The following is a 13221-nucleotide window of genomic DNA, read 5'->3' as shown; positions in this document are numbered from 1 at the left end:
GCTTCTCGGCCTTTTGGCTAAGATCAAGTGGGATTTGTTTCGCTATCTCAGACAAGGGGACATCCACGGGAGCGATGGCTGCATTGGCCATTAAAGACCAGTTGACCCCAAAGGTCGGGCTGAGATACACGCTGCGGTTCAAGACAAGATCAGCTCAAGAAGACGTGCTGTCCAGAGCACGTTTCTGCAAGGATGTGATCATGGGGCTCCTGCATCTGAAAGTGGAAGACGTGTTCTGCATACAATGGAACCAGCAGGAGAAAGCCTTTGACGTGACCATGAGGAATGAGGACGTCTACAGACGGATGGTAGAGGTTTGCAGCAAGGAAGGCAACACAATGCCACTAGCAAGCTACCAAGTGCTGAATTTGGACAAACCAAATTTCCGGGTGGTCACAATTCATATGTTCAACCCGTTTGTGACAGACCTTGCTTTGTCTCAATTTTTGGGGCAGTATGGAGAAGTGGCTTCAGCAGCAAGGTATGTGAATGACTCTTGGGGGTTTTGGACTGGGAGACGACAGTTCCAAGTGCTGTTGAATGCAGATCCTGAAGGAGCTGATCAGCTCAGGCATCCACCTGCTTTCTTCAGCCTTGGTAGTGATCGCGGGTATTTGTACTATGCACGGCAACCAGCTTTCTGTCGACGCTGCCGGCAGTCTGGCCACACAGAGGCCCACTGCACCGGAGATCGCTGCCGTTTCTGTGGGCAGGGAGGACATGAGGCCAAAGACTGCCCAGCACCAAAGACCTGCCATGGTTGTGGGGGAGAGGATCACCTGTATCGCAGCTGTCCTAGCCGAAAGAAGACCTTTGCTGAAGCCGTTACTGCAAGCAGGGCTAATGAGGGAGCCAAGGCTGCACAGGGAAGATCTACCCGAGTAGAGGCTGCTCCAATTACATCAGTGCAAGTGGAGGCAGCTGCTCGTGTTTCCGGGGGTGGGGCGGAGGATGAACTGCGGGAGCAAGGATTGGCCAACGCTTCTACTGCAGATGATGGAGGACTGGCACCCTCAGCTGATGGGGAGGTCGTTCCCCTCTCCTTGTCTCCTGTCCCTGGCTCCTCTAGAGTGAAGCATGGGGCAAGAAGTCTTTCAGAGGTTTTAGGAGATGGGCTTCCACTGGAAGAGAATAACAATGTGGAGAGCGGGCACAACAAAAGGCCCAAGGGAGTAGTAAAAGGGGAGAAGGGGAAGCCCACAGTTGATGGGGGTGACAGTAGAAATGCAGGGGGCTTAAGGGAGGGAGGGGTCAAAGAGTGGGGTGAAGGGGATATCAGGCAGGAGGCCCGAAAGGGAGCAAAGGATCAGTCCCAGACCAATGCAGGAGACTTGTTCCCAGTAGAATTTGGGTTGGATCCTGAACTCTCACACGGTCTGTATGTGTTACCATCCCCATTAAGTGGGGATGCATATGTGGGTCCTGATAGGTCCACAACCTCCCCAAATACAGTGCCCTTTTCTTGGGCGGACCAGATGGACAGTGAAGGACTTTTCTCTCAGTAGAATAAGAAGAGGGTTTTTCTTTTGTTTTTGTTTTCCGGTGGGACTGACTTTTCTTAATATAATTGGTTACATCAAGGTTTGTTCATTAAATGTGAGGGGAATGAGGAACCCTGTTAAGAGACGGGTTGTTTTTGATTTTGTAAGCGCTCAGCGTATTTCCATTTGTTTATTGCAGGAGGTTCATTTGCGGGATAACAGGGATGTTGGGGTTTTTACAAGGGAGTGGATGGACGGGGGGTCAGTTTGGAGCGTAGGGGGTGTTCACTCTACGGGGGTTGGGATTTTGTTTGGTGTAAGAGAAATTAGTATTGAAGATACTTTTGTTATTGTTCAGGGGAGGATCATGGGTGCAGATATTGCATGGGGCATGTACAAACTGAGGGTAATTGTGGTGTACAGTCCACACACTCCAGCAGAAAGGAAGGAAGCATTTGAGTTAGTACAGCCGCACCTGGTCACAAATAGGCAGGTGGTTATAGGTGGTGATTTTAATGTGGAGTTGGGGAAAGGGGGTGACACAAGTAGTCTTTACATCTCACAGCTTATGGCCGGTCATGGTCTGGTGGATGGGGGAAAGAGGGTCAGTCCACTCATGGACGGTCCCACCTGGCGTAACTCACGGAGCATGGCCAGGTGTTTGGATTATTTGTTTTTTACTAGATCTTTGGTTTTGTCAGCGGGTAGAATGCTCCCGGTCTTTTTTTCTGATCATGACTGTTTATTTTTTGAGGTGCGCTCATGCTTACCGGCTTTTGGACCGGGGTTTTGGCGTCTCAACATAAGTGTACTGGATGAGGATGTTTTCAGGCAGACTTTCTGTTGGTTTTTCAATGGTTTAATAGGATTGAGATCAATGTGCACTGGGGTGATTGAGTGGTGGGAAATTGCCAAAGGAAGGATTAAGGAATTTTGCTCGATATACTGTAAAAAGAAGATGAGGTGTGCACGGAGGGTGATATGTCACCTTCAGAGCCTGCTCGAACTTGAGTACGCTAAGGCAAATTGTGGTGGTCCTGTGTCTCAGCAGGTTTGCGACTCCTTGAAGGCACAGCTCAGGGACATCTTTGAGAACAGAGCCCGAGCATACCTATTGCGGTCTCGCTGGGAATATATGGAGAATGCAGAGACATGTTCTGCTGGGTTTTTTGGTTCAGTGCAGGCTGGTCGGAGAAAACAAGTGGTGACTGGACTGAGAGACAAACACGGTGTGGTGGTGTCAGGGGCTGGGGGGATGTTGCGTGTTGCCACTGAGCACTATAGCACCACTTTCATGGAAAAAGAGGTGGACATAGACGGGGGGGAGGTCTTCTTAGACTTCCTGACCCAACGGGTGCCAGGAGACGTAGCACAGGCTTTGGAAGCCCCACTTACCCTCCAAGAGCTAGAGGGGGCTCTCAAGACGATGAACAGGAGGAAGGTACCTGGCATTGACGGACTCCCTGTTGAGTTCTATGTTAAGTTTTGGGATGTCCTCGGGCCAGTGGTGTTAGAGGTGCTGTCCTCAGTGCTCTCGACAGGAGCCATGGGTGGGTCCATGGCCACAGGGGTGTTGTCCCTCCTATATAAGAAAGGGGATCGCACTGACCTTTGTAACTGGCGGCCGCTGACCATGCTGTGTGTGGATTATAAGCTCCTGGCAAAGGTCTTGGCGACTCGTATGGGCATGGCACTTCCACACGTGGTCCATGTGGACCAGACATGTGGGGTGGCAGGGCGCTCAGCGAGATGGAACCTGCAGCTAATACGGGATGTTGTGGCGTGGACAGAGGACAGGAACCTGCCGCTTATGGTGGTCGGCCTGGATCAGGAAAAAGCTTTCGACAGAGTTAATTGGGGTTTTATGTTTAGGGTGTTAGAGAGGTTAGGTTTTGGTCAGGGTTTTGTAGGGTGGTTGCGCACACTGTACACTGGGGTGGGGAGCAGGGTTTCAGTAAATGGTCATCTGGGTGAAGTGTTCAGTTTGCATTCTGGGGTAAGACAAGGGTGCCCGCTTTCACCTTTGCTTTACATACTGTACATAGAGCCCCTGGCAGCAGCAATACGGGCTGACCAGCGTGTGAAAGGTTTCTTGGTGCCTGGCAGCGGCGGCCTCAGGGTCAAGCTTTCTCAGTACGCTGATGACACCACTCTGCTGCTGGACAGTGATGAATGCCTCATGCGATCATTGGAGGTTTTCAGGAAGTTTGGTCAGGTGGCTGGTGCTAAGATTAACCATGCCAAATCATCTGTCAAGTTTTTTGGGCAGTGGAAAGGGAGGGTGGATGTGCCAGGGGGACTGTCACTCTGCACAGGACCCCTGAAGGTACTGGGGGTCTGCTTTGAGACAGCCTACAGTGCCACAGTCAACTGGACCAAGCGCTTATCGGCAGTCCAGAAGAAGCTCCAACTATGGAAGAGCAGGCACCTAACATTGATAGGGAAGGTGCTTGTCTTGAAAGTGGACATTTTGCCTACCCTCCTATTCTTGGCATATGTGTACCCACTGCCTGTCAGTATGAGGAGGCCACTCATGCGCCTTGTTTTCTCCTTCATGTGGGGAGGCAGATATGAGTACGTGGCAAGGGTGCGCATGCTAGCTGGCATTGAAGAAGGGGGCAGAGCCGTGCCACACTTCCCGCTGAAGTTGGACAGCATTTTCGTGTCCTTTCTGTGTAAGCAATTGTCTGATCATGTGAGGCATCCCTCGGGGTACTTCCTACGTCTTTTTTTTGCTTATCAGGCAAGACAGATGATGGACTGGACCAATGCGGCACCACGGTCGGAGCAGCAGCCCTGGCACTATTGCCATGCAGCCAAATGGCTGAGAGCACATCCAGAGGCATCAGAAGGAACAGTAAGAATAGATCACAGGGTCCTCTATAAAGAGGTAGTGCAGAGAGTAACTGCACCAGCAGTGGTAGGGACACCTACTAGGGTGTGGAGGGAGATTCAGCCACGGGGGCTTGACAATGGTCTTAAAGACTTGAACTGGCTATGTCTCCATAAGTGCCTGCCAGTAAGGGAAACTATGTTCCGGCATGGGCTGGCAAGATCACCAGTGTGCCCTAGGTCTACGTGTTCAGGAGAGGAGACAACGAGACATATTATGTGGGATTGTTTCTTTGCTCAGGTGGTATGGGGTAGAGTGGAAACATGGCTACGTCAGAAAGTCCCTTGTTTAAAACTGTCATGGGCTAAGGTCGAAAGAGGGTTGGGGCGGGTCTTGGGTGGGGCTACTTTCTCGGTCTGGTTCATTGTTAGCCTAGTTAAGAGCAACTTGTGGAGGGCAAGGCAGGACCTTGTGCAGAAAAATAGAAAAAACAACGTAGAATGGGTAATCAAGAGAGTTGAGGCAAGTGTGAAGGGGAGAGTTAACAGGGACATTGTTAAGTGGGGGAGGCATGCTGCTCTAGAGAGATGGAAAGGTGGATTTGGGTTGATGCCAGGGAATCAGGGGTGAATTGTAGGTCTGGCGAAAATGCATTTCATGTTATTTTTCTTTGCTATTATTTTGTGATGGATGTCATATGTTGGAAGTTACATGGAAATGTATGTGTATTATGAGCAATGAATTAAAGGGGAAAAAAAAAAAAAAAAAAAAAAAAATCTGTTCTTATCAGTTTAATATCTGATATGTCCTCTATACGGGGACAACATATTAAATGGATTTTTAGCGCTGGGAGCTGAAAAAGGGGCTTGCTCCGTTCACTCCATGCATCGACCCGGTATTGCAGTGCCGCTGGGAACGGTGCACCTTCCTTCAGCCTTGTGCAAAATCAAAATCAAAACTTGACGCAGAGCGAGAGCTCCGTCGCTCGTCTTGACAGCCGATCAAGAAGCCAGGCTCAGCGTGGAGGGCGCTCGTTGCGTTGCAAGTCGACCTGCAGGAGATCAATCTGTTGGCTGTTGACTGGGAACCCCGGCAGTCTCCTGCTCTCCGATCACTGCGTGTCAGCCATTACGGCTGCGGGGGAAGGGGGAAGGAGCAAAGGCAATCGACGGCGGGATGAGGCCTGATAAAAATGCAGCCAGAGGTTGCGGTCGGGACAGTGCAACAAGGAGCGAGGCCTACCATGAGCGAAGTGACTGGGACGACACCAGGTCTTGGCTGCCGTACAGGGGAGGGCCGTACTTACTCAGGTTTCTCTTCATATCGCACAAGTCTTTCGCCTTTTACTAAAGACTTCCGTGGAAAGGAACACCAATGAGTTGCACCTATTTTTGGACGGCTCTGCCTCTTGGCTGAGCCTCGTGCTTTTGTGAATATCAGCATCGCCGACGGTCACACACACAAAACGCTCAGGGAGAAAAAAAGTATATTTCAATTTCTTTTCTTTTTCTTTTTCTTTTGTGATTTCCTGCCTCTTTGGAGCTAAAACAACAACTCGCAATTTAGAAATTTTGAAAAAAAAAATAAAAAAATTTGTAGTTCAGATTTTACAGCATGTCCACTGTAGTGGCCAACAGAACACTTTTACCATAACACAATGAAATCATAATAGGCTGACAAGAATGTCAATGCATTTTTTTAAATGAAACTGAACATTTGGCCTGTATCTTTTGTTGAACCACTGAGCAAAACTGACATGATTAAACATTCATAACGTGACTATTATTTTTCCTAACAAAAATTTGAACTGAACTCTGACTCCAATTTATGATTCCTGACATGTTCTTAAACAAGAAAATATATGATGACCAAAAAAACATTATCTTAACAATATTTGACTTATCTTTTCTCTTTTCCTGGCATTTGCGTTTTGCTGCAGTCTCCATTTTGTCTCAGCGTCAAAACAAAGTTCCCCTCATCCCACCCAAACACGTGAGATATCATTGGAAAGGCCAGGATGTCCTCTATGGAGCACACCAGGACTTAGTAGGGTAGCTCAAATGACTCAAAAGATATAGACCAAAACCAAATGTCCACTGCAGAGGACATAAATGAATAGGCTGGGTCTCAGGAGAATATGCTGCTGCAGCCCTGTGGTTGCTTTCTCAGAGACAGAAACTGCATGCCAAGTCGCTGTTTGTTTGTTTTTTGTTTTTTCATAGAAAAGCAGGGAACAAATTGACGTCCAACGTGCACCTACCACACGTCTTAGTCGAATGACCGAAGTGTTTTGAACTTTTCAGAAACAGCCAAAAGAGTCAGGGCACCTGATTGTGATGAGTTGGTCAGCTTTGCAGGATGCCAGTTAACATCTTTTGAGTCTATGTGATTTTCTGCAACAACCACTGAAGGTGAGCTAACGCTAAGGGCACCTGACTGTGGGATTATGCCTTGTCCGTACCCTCAGATAGGTTGCCGTGTCCAGGACTTAGTCGCCTGTCAACGGCACCTTCAATTCATACTTACCTGGCAGGGGAGATACCATGATCAACAAGGTGGTTCACCCATGGCGAGGCGCATCCATTGCACTAAGGGATGTGCTGACCTGTGCGAATTCCCCACATGTGGGAATCTCGACTGCATAATTTGTGGTAGTGGGGGACTGCGTACGCGCTCTCCCCTCGTCATAGTGTTGAAGATAAACAAAACGGTCGTCTGCCGTGACTGCAAGGCCTGTGGCTGCTTTCTCAGGGACAGAAACCGCATGCCAAGTCGCTGTTTGTTATTTTTTCCTACAATAGAGAGAAAGAACTTTACGTCCAACGTGCGCGTGCCACACGTCTTAGTCAAATGACAGAAGTGTTTTGAACTTTTCAGAAACAGACCAAAGAGTCAGGACACCTGACTGTGATGAGTTGGTCAGCTTTGCAGGATGCCAACTAGAGAGGGTTTTGTGTCCCACAAGAAATTGTTATGAAATCTATCTGAATGATTATATTCTAAAAGATAAGTCAAGAAAAGTCAAGAAAAGAAAAAAGAAAAGAAAAGAAAAGAAAAGAAAAGAAAAGAAAAGAAAAGAAAAGAAAGCTTTTGCAGTGGAGAGTTCCAAACACCCCTTTGTTTGATGATGTATGACCTGTTTTAGCTGAAATAACAATTATGGAAAGATTGGTATTTAATGGTATTTAAATGGGAAAGCTGAATCTTAAATGTAATCGTGTGTAAGTAATTTGTGTACTTTGACGTTACCCCTGCAATGGACTTAATAAACGTCACAAAATGGAAAAATTGAAATTGACTTCTGTGGAAAGGAACACCAATGACTTGCACCTATTTTTGGATGGCTCTGCCACTTGGCTGAGCCTCGTGCATTTGTGAATATCAACAGCGCCGTCGCTCACACAGACACACACAAGACGGCCAGGGCTGAGCCAGGGAGCGCTTGGGTGGAGGTGCTCAGCGCCTGCCCTACTTATGCGCAAGTCAAACGCTTGCACCACGACGTGTGCGCACTGTTCCAGGGGGTGGCCTGGGCCAGCAAACCGCTGAACCTCATCGCTTCTCGGCCTTTTGGCTAAGATCAAGTGTAGTATCTGTTCTTATCAGTTTAATATCTGATATGTCCTCTATACGGGGACAACATATTAAATGGATTTTTAGCGCTGGGAGCTGAAAAAGGGGCTTGCTCCGTTCACTCCATGCATCGACCCGGTATTGCAGTGCCGCTGGGAACGGTGCACCTTCCTTCAGCCTTGTGCAAAATCAAAATCAAAACTTGACGCAGAGCGAGAGCTCCGTCGCTCGTCTTGACAGCCGATCAAGAAGCCAGGCTCAGCGTGGAGGGCGCTCGTTGCGTTGCAAGTCGACCTGCAGGAGATCAATCTGTTGGCTGTTGACTGGGAACCCCGGCAGTCTCCTGCTCTCCGATCACTGCGTGTCAGCCATTACGGCTGCGGGGGAAGGGGGAAGGAGCAAAGGCAATCGATGGCGGGATGAGGCCTGATAAAAATGCAGCCAGAGGTTGCGGTCGGGACAGTGCAACAAGGAGCGAGGCCTACCATGAGCGAAGTGACTGGGACGACACCAGGTCTTGGCTGCCGTACAGGGGAGGGCCGTACTTACTCAGGTTTCTCTTCATATCGCACAAGTCTTTCGCCTTTTACTAAAGACTTCCGTGGAAAGAAACACCAATGAGTTGCACCTATTTTTGGACGGCTCTGCCTTTTGGCTGAGCCTCGTGCTTTTGTGAATATCAGCATCGCCGACGGTCACACACACAAAACGCTCAGGGAGAAAAAAAGTATATTTCAATTTCTTTTCTTTTTCTTTTTCTTTTGTGATTTCCTGCCTCTTTGGAGCTAAAACCACAACTCGCAATTTAGAAATTTTGAAAAAAAAAATAAAAAAATTTGTAGTTCAGATTTTACAGCATGTCCACTGTAGTGGCCAACAGAACACTTTTACCATAACACAATGAAATCATAATAGGCTGACAAGAATGTCAATGCATTTTTTTAAATGAAACTGAACATTTGGCCTGTATCTTTTGTTGAACCACTGAGCAAAACTGACATGATTAAACATTCATAACGTGACTATTATTTTTCCTAACAAAAATTTGAACTGAACTCTGACTCCAATTTATGATTCCTGACATGTTCTTAAACAAGAAAATATATGATGACCAAAAAAACATTATCTTAACAATATTTGACTTATCTTTTCTCTTTTCCTGGCATTTGCGTTTTGCTGCAGTCTCCATTTTGTCTCAGCGTCAAAACAAAGTTCCCCTCATCCCACCCAAACACGTGAGATATCATTGGAAAGGCCAGGATGTCCTCTATGGAGCACACCAGGACTTAGTAGGGTAGCTCAAATGACTCAAAAGATATAGACCAAAACCAAATGTCCACTGCAGAGGACATAAATGAATAGGCTGGGTCTCAGGAGAATATGCTGCTGCAGCCCTGTGGTTGCTTTCTCAGAGACAGAAACTGCATGCCAAGTCGCTGTTTGTTTGTTTTTTGTTTTTTCATAGAAAAGCAGGGAACAAATTGACGTCCAACGTGCACCTACCACACGTCTTAGTCGAATGACCGAAGTGTTTTGAACTTTTCAGAAACAGCCAAAAGAGTCAGGGCACCTGATTGTGATGAGTTGGTCAGCTTTGCAGGATGCCAGTTAACATCTTTTGAGTCAATGTGATTTTCTGCAACAACCACTGAAGGTGAGCTAATGCTAAGGGCACCTGACTGTGGGATTATGCCTTGTCCGTACCCTCAGATAGGTTGCCGTGTCCAGGACTTAGTCGCCTGTCAACGGCACCTTCAATTCATACTTACCTGGCAGGGGAGATACCATGATCAACAAGGTGGTTCACCCATGGTGAGGCGCATCCATTGCACTAAGGGATGTGCTGACCTGTGCGAATTCCCCACATGTGGGAATCTCGACTGCATAATTTGTGGTAGTGGGGGACTGCGTACGCGCTCTCCCCTCGTCATAGTGTTGAAGATAAACAAAACGGTCGTCTGCCGTGACTGCAAGGCCTGTGGCTGCTTTCTCAGGGACAGAAACCGCATGCCAAGTCGCTGTTTGTTATTTTTTCCTACAATAGAGAGAAAGAACTTTACGTCCAACGTGCACGTGCCACACGTCTTAGTCAAATGACAGAAGTGTTTTGAACTTTTCAGAAACAGACCAAAGAGTCAGGACACCTGACTGTGATGAGTTGGTCAGCTTTGCAGGATGCCAACTAGAGAGGGTTTTGTGTCCCACAAGAAATTGTTATGAAATCTATCTGAATGATTATATTCTAAAAGATAAGTCAAGAAAAGTCAAGAAAAGAAAAAAGAAAAGAAAAGAAAAGAAAAGAAAAGAAAAGAAAAGAAAAGAAAGCTTTTGCAGTGGAGAGTTCCAAACACCCCTTTGTTTGATGATGTATGACCTGTTTTAGCTGAAATAACAATTATGGAAAGATTGGTATTTAATGGTATTTAAATGGGAAAGCTGAATCTTAAATGTAATCGTGTGTAAGTAATTTGTGTACTTTGACGTTACCCCTGCAATGGACTTAATAAACGTCACAAAATGGAAAAATTGAAATTGACTTCTGTGGAAAGGAACACCAATGACTTGCACCTATTTTTGGATGGCTCTGCCACTTGGCTGAGCCTCGTGCATTTGTGAATATCAACAGCGCCGTCGCTCACACAGACACACACAAGACGGCCAGGGCTGAGCCAGGGAGCGCTTGGGTGGAGGTGCTCAGCGCCTGCCCTACTTATGCGCAAGTCAAACGCTTGCACCACGACGTGTGCGCACTGTTCCAGGGGGTGGCCTGGGCCAGCAAACCGCTGAACCTCATCGCTTCTCGGCCTTTTGGCTAAGATCAAGTGTAGTATCTGTTCTTATCAGTTTAATATCTGATATGTCCTCTATACGGGGACAACATATTAAATGGATTTTTAGCGCTGGGAGCTGAAAAAGGGGCTTGCTCCGTTCACTCCATGCATCGACCCGGTATTGCAGTGCCGCTGGGAACGGTGCACCTTCCTTCAGCCTTGTGCAAAATCAAAATCAAAACTTGACGCAGAGCGAGAGCTCCGTCGCTCGTCTTGACAGCCGATCAAGAAGCCAGGCTCAGCGTGGAGGGCGCTCGTTGCGTTGCAAGTCGACCTGCAGGAGATCAATCTGTTGGCTGTTGACTGGGAACCCCGGCAGTCTCCTGCTCTCCGATCACTGCGTGTCAGCCATTACGGCTGCGGGGGAAGGGGGAAGGAGCAAAGGCAATCGACGGCGGGATGAGGCCTGATAAAAATGCAGCCAGAGGTTGCGGTCGGGACAGTGCACCTATTTTTGGACGGCTCTGCCTTTTGGCTGAGCCTCGTGCTTTTGTGAATATCAGCATCGCCGACGGTCACACACACAAAACGCTCAGGGAGAAAAAAAGTATATTTCAATTTCTTTTCTTTTTCTTTTTCTTTTGTGATTTCCTGCCTCTTTGGAGCTAAAACCACAACTCGCAATTTAGAAATTTTGAAAAAAAAAATAAAAAAATTTGTAGTTCAGATTTTACAGCATGTCCACTGTAGTGGCCAACAGAACACTTTTACCATAACACAATGAAATCATAATAGGCTGACAAGAATGTCAATGCATTTTTTTAAATGAAACTGAACATTTGGCCTGTATCTTTTGTTGAACCACTGAGCAAAACTGACATGATTAAACATTCATAACGTGACTATTATTTTTCCTAACAAAAATTTGAACTGAACTCTGACTCCAATTTATGATTCCTGACATGTTCTTAAACAAGAAAATATATGATGACCAAAAAAACATTATCTTAACAATATTTGACTTATCTTTTCTCTTTTCCTGGCATTTGCGTTTTGCTGCAGTCTCCATTTTGTCTCAGCGTCAAAACAAAGTTCCCCTCATCCCACCCAAACACGTGAGATATCATTGGAAAGGCCAGGATGTCCTCTATGGAGCACACCAGGACTTAGTAGGGTAGCTCAAATGACTCAAAAGATATAGACCAAAACCAAATGTCCACTGCAGAGGACATAAATGAATAGGCTGGGTCTCAGGAGAATATGCTGCTGCAGCCCTGTGGTTGCTTTCTCAGAGACAGAAACTGCATGCCAAGTCGCTGTTTGTTTGTTTTTTGTTTTTTCATAGAAAAGCAGGGAACAAATTGACGTCCAACGTGCACCTACCACACGTCTTAGTCGAATGACCGAAGTGTTTTGAACTTTTCAGAAACAGCCAAAAGAGTCAGGGCACCTGATTGTGATGAGTTGGTCAGCTTTGCAGGATGCCAGTTAACATCTTTTGAGTCAATGTGATTTTCTGCAACAACCACTGAAGGTGAGCTAATGCTAAGGGCACCTGACTGTGGGATTATGCCTTGTCCGTACCCTCAGATAGGTTGCCGTGTCCAGGACTTAGTCGCCTGTCAACGGCACCTTCAATTCATACTTACCTGGCAGGGGAGATACCATGATCAACAAGGTGGTTCACCCATGGCGAGGCGCATCCATTGCACTAAGGGATGTGCTGACCTGTGCGAATTCCCCACATGTGGGAATCTCGACTGCATAATTTGTGGTAGTGGGGGACTGCGTACGCGCTCTCCCCTCGTCATAGTGTTGAAGATAAACAAAACGGTCGTCTGCCGTGACTGCAAGGCCTGTGGCTGCTTTCTCAGGGACAGAAACCGCATGCCAAGTCGCTGTTTGTTATTTTTTCCTACAATAGAGAGAAAGAACTTTACGTCCAACGTGCACGTGCCACACGTCTTAGTCAAATGACAGAAGTGTTTTGAACTTTTCAGAAACAGACCAAAGAGTCAGGACACCTGACTGTGATGAGTTGGTCAGCTTTGCAGGATGCCAACTAGAGAGGGTTTTGTGTCCCACAAGAAATTGTTATGAAATCTATCTGAATGATTATATTCTAAAAGATAAGTCAAGAAAAGTCAAGAAAAGAAAAAAGAAAAGAAAAGAAAAGAAAAGAAAAGAAAAGAAAAGAAAGCTTTTGCAGTGGAGAGTTCCAAACACCCCTTTGTTTGATGATGTATGACCTGTTTTAGCTGAAATAACAATTATGGAAAGATTGGTATTTAATGGTATTTAAATGGGAAAGCTGAATCTTAAATGTAATCGTGTGTAAGTAATTTGTGTACTTTGACGTTACCCCTGCAATGGACTTAATAAACGTCACAAAATGGAAAAATTGAAATTGACTTCTGTGGAAAGGAACACCAATGACTTGCACCTATTTTTGGATGGCTCTGCCACTTGGCTGAGCCTCGTGCATTTGTGAATATCAACAGCGCCGTCGCTCACACAGACACACACAAGACGGCCAGGGCTGAGCCAGGGAGCGCTTGGGTGG

At 46.7% G+C, this 13221-nt stretch overlaps 8 non-coding genes across 8 annotated transcripts; all 8 read left to right on the top strand.

Moving 5' to 3' along the window:
• Window positions 1-5051: 5051 nt before the first annotated feature.
• On the top strand, window positions 5052-5243 carry LOC139339647 (U2 spliceosomal RNA). The gene has a single exon (XR_011602781.1). It is a non-coding gene; the product is annotated as a U2 spliceosomal RNA (small nuclear RNA).
• A 373-nt stretch (window positions 5244-5616) lies between these two features.
• Window positions 5617-5734, top strand: LOC139339676 (U5 spliceosomal RNA). The gene has a single exon (XR_011602806.1). It is a non-coding gene; the product is annotated as a U5 spliceosomal RNA (small nuclear RNA).
• A 1098-nt stretch (window positions 5735-6832) lies between these two features.
• LOC139339576 (U1 spliceosomal RNA) lies at window positions 6833-6997 on the top strand. Its single transcript, XR_011602712.1, has one exon. It is a non-coding gene; the product is annotated as a U1 spliceosomal RNA (small nuclear RNA).
• Window positions 6998-7868: 871 nt separating this feature from the next.
• On the top strand, window positions 7869-8059 carry LOC139339578 (U2 spliceosomal RNA). Its single transcript, XR_011602714.1, has one exon. It is a non-coding gene; the product is annotated as a U2 spliceosomal RNA (small nuclear RNA).
• Window positions 8060-8432: 373 nt separating this feature from the next.
• LOC139339662 (U5 spliceosomal RNA) lies at window positions 8433-8548 on the top strand. Its single transcript, XR_011602793.1, has one exon. It is a non-coding gene; the product is annotated as a U5 spliceosomal RNA (small nuclear RNA).
• A 1100-nt stretch (window positions 8549-9648) lies between these two features.
• On the top strand, window positions 9649-9813 carry LOC139339525 (U1 spliceosomal RNA). The gene has a single exon (XR_011602663.1). It is a non-coding gene; the product is annotated as a U1 spliceosomal RNA (small nuclear RNA).
• Window positions 9814-10679: 866 nt separating this feature from the next.
• LOC139339577 (U2 spliceosomal RNA) lies at window positions 10680-10870 on the top strand. Its single transcript, XR_011602713.1, has one exon. It is a non-coding gene; the product is annotated as a U2 spliceosomal RNA (small nuclear RNA).
• Window positions 10871-12299: 1429 nt separating this feature from the next.
• On the top strand, window positions 12300-12464 carry LOC139339565 (U1 spliceosomal RNA). The gene has a single exon (XR_011602701.1). It is a non-coding gene; the product is annotated as a U1 spliceosomal RNA (small nuclear RNA).
• The last annotated feature ends 757 nt before the right edge of the window (window positions 12465-13221 follow it).

This window comes from Chaetodon trifascialis, chromosome 11, assembly GCF_039877785.1.
Source record: "Chaetodon trifascialis isolate fChaTrf1 chromosome 11, fChaTrf1.hap1, whole genome shotgun sequence".
NCBI classification, from domain to species: domain Eukaryota; kingdom Metazoa; phylum Chordata; class Actinopteri; order Chaetodontiformes; family Chaetodontidae; genus Chaetodon; species Chaetodon trifascialis.
This window is presented reverse-complemented; position numbering and strand designations above follow the sequence as displayed.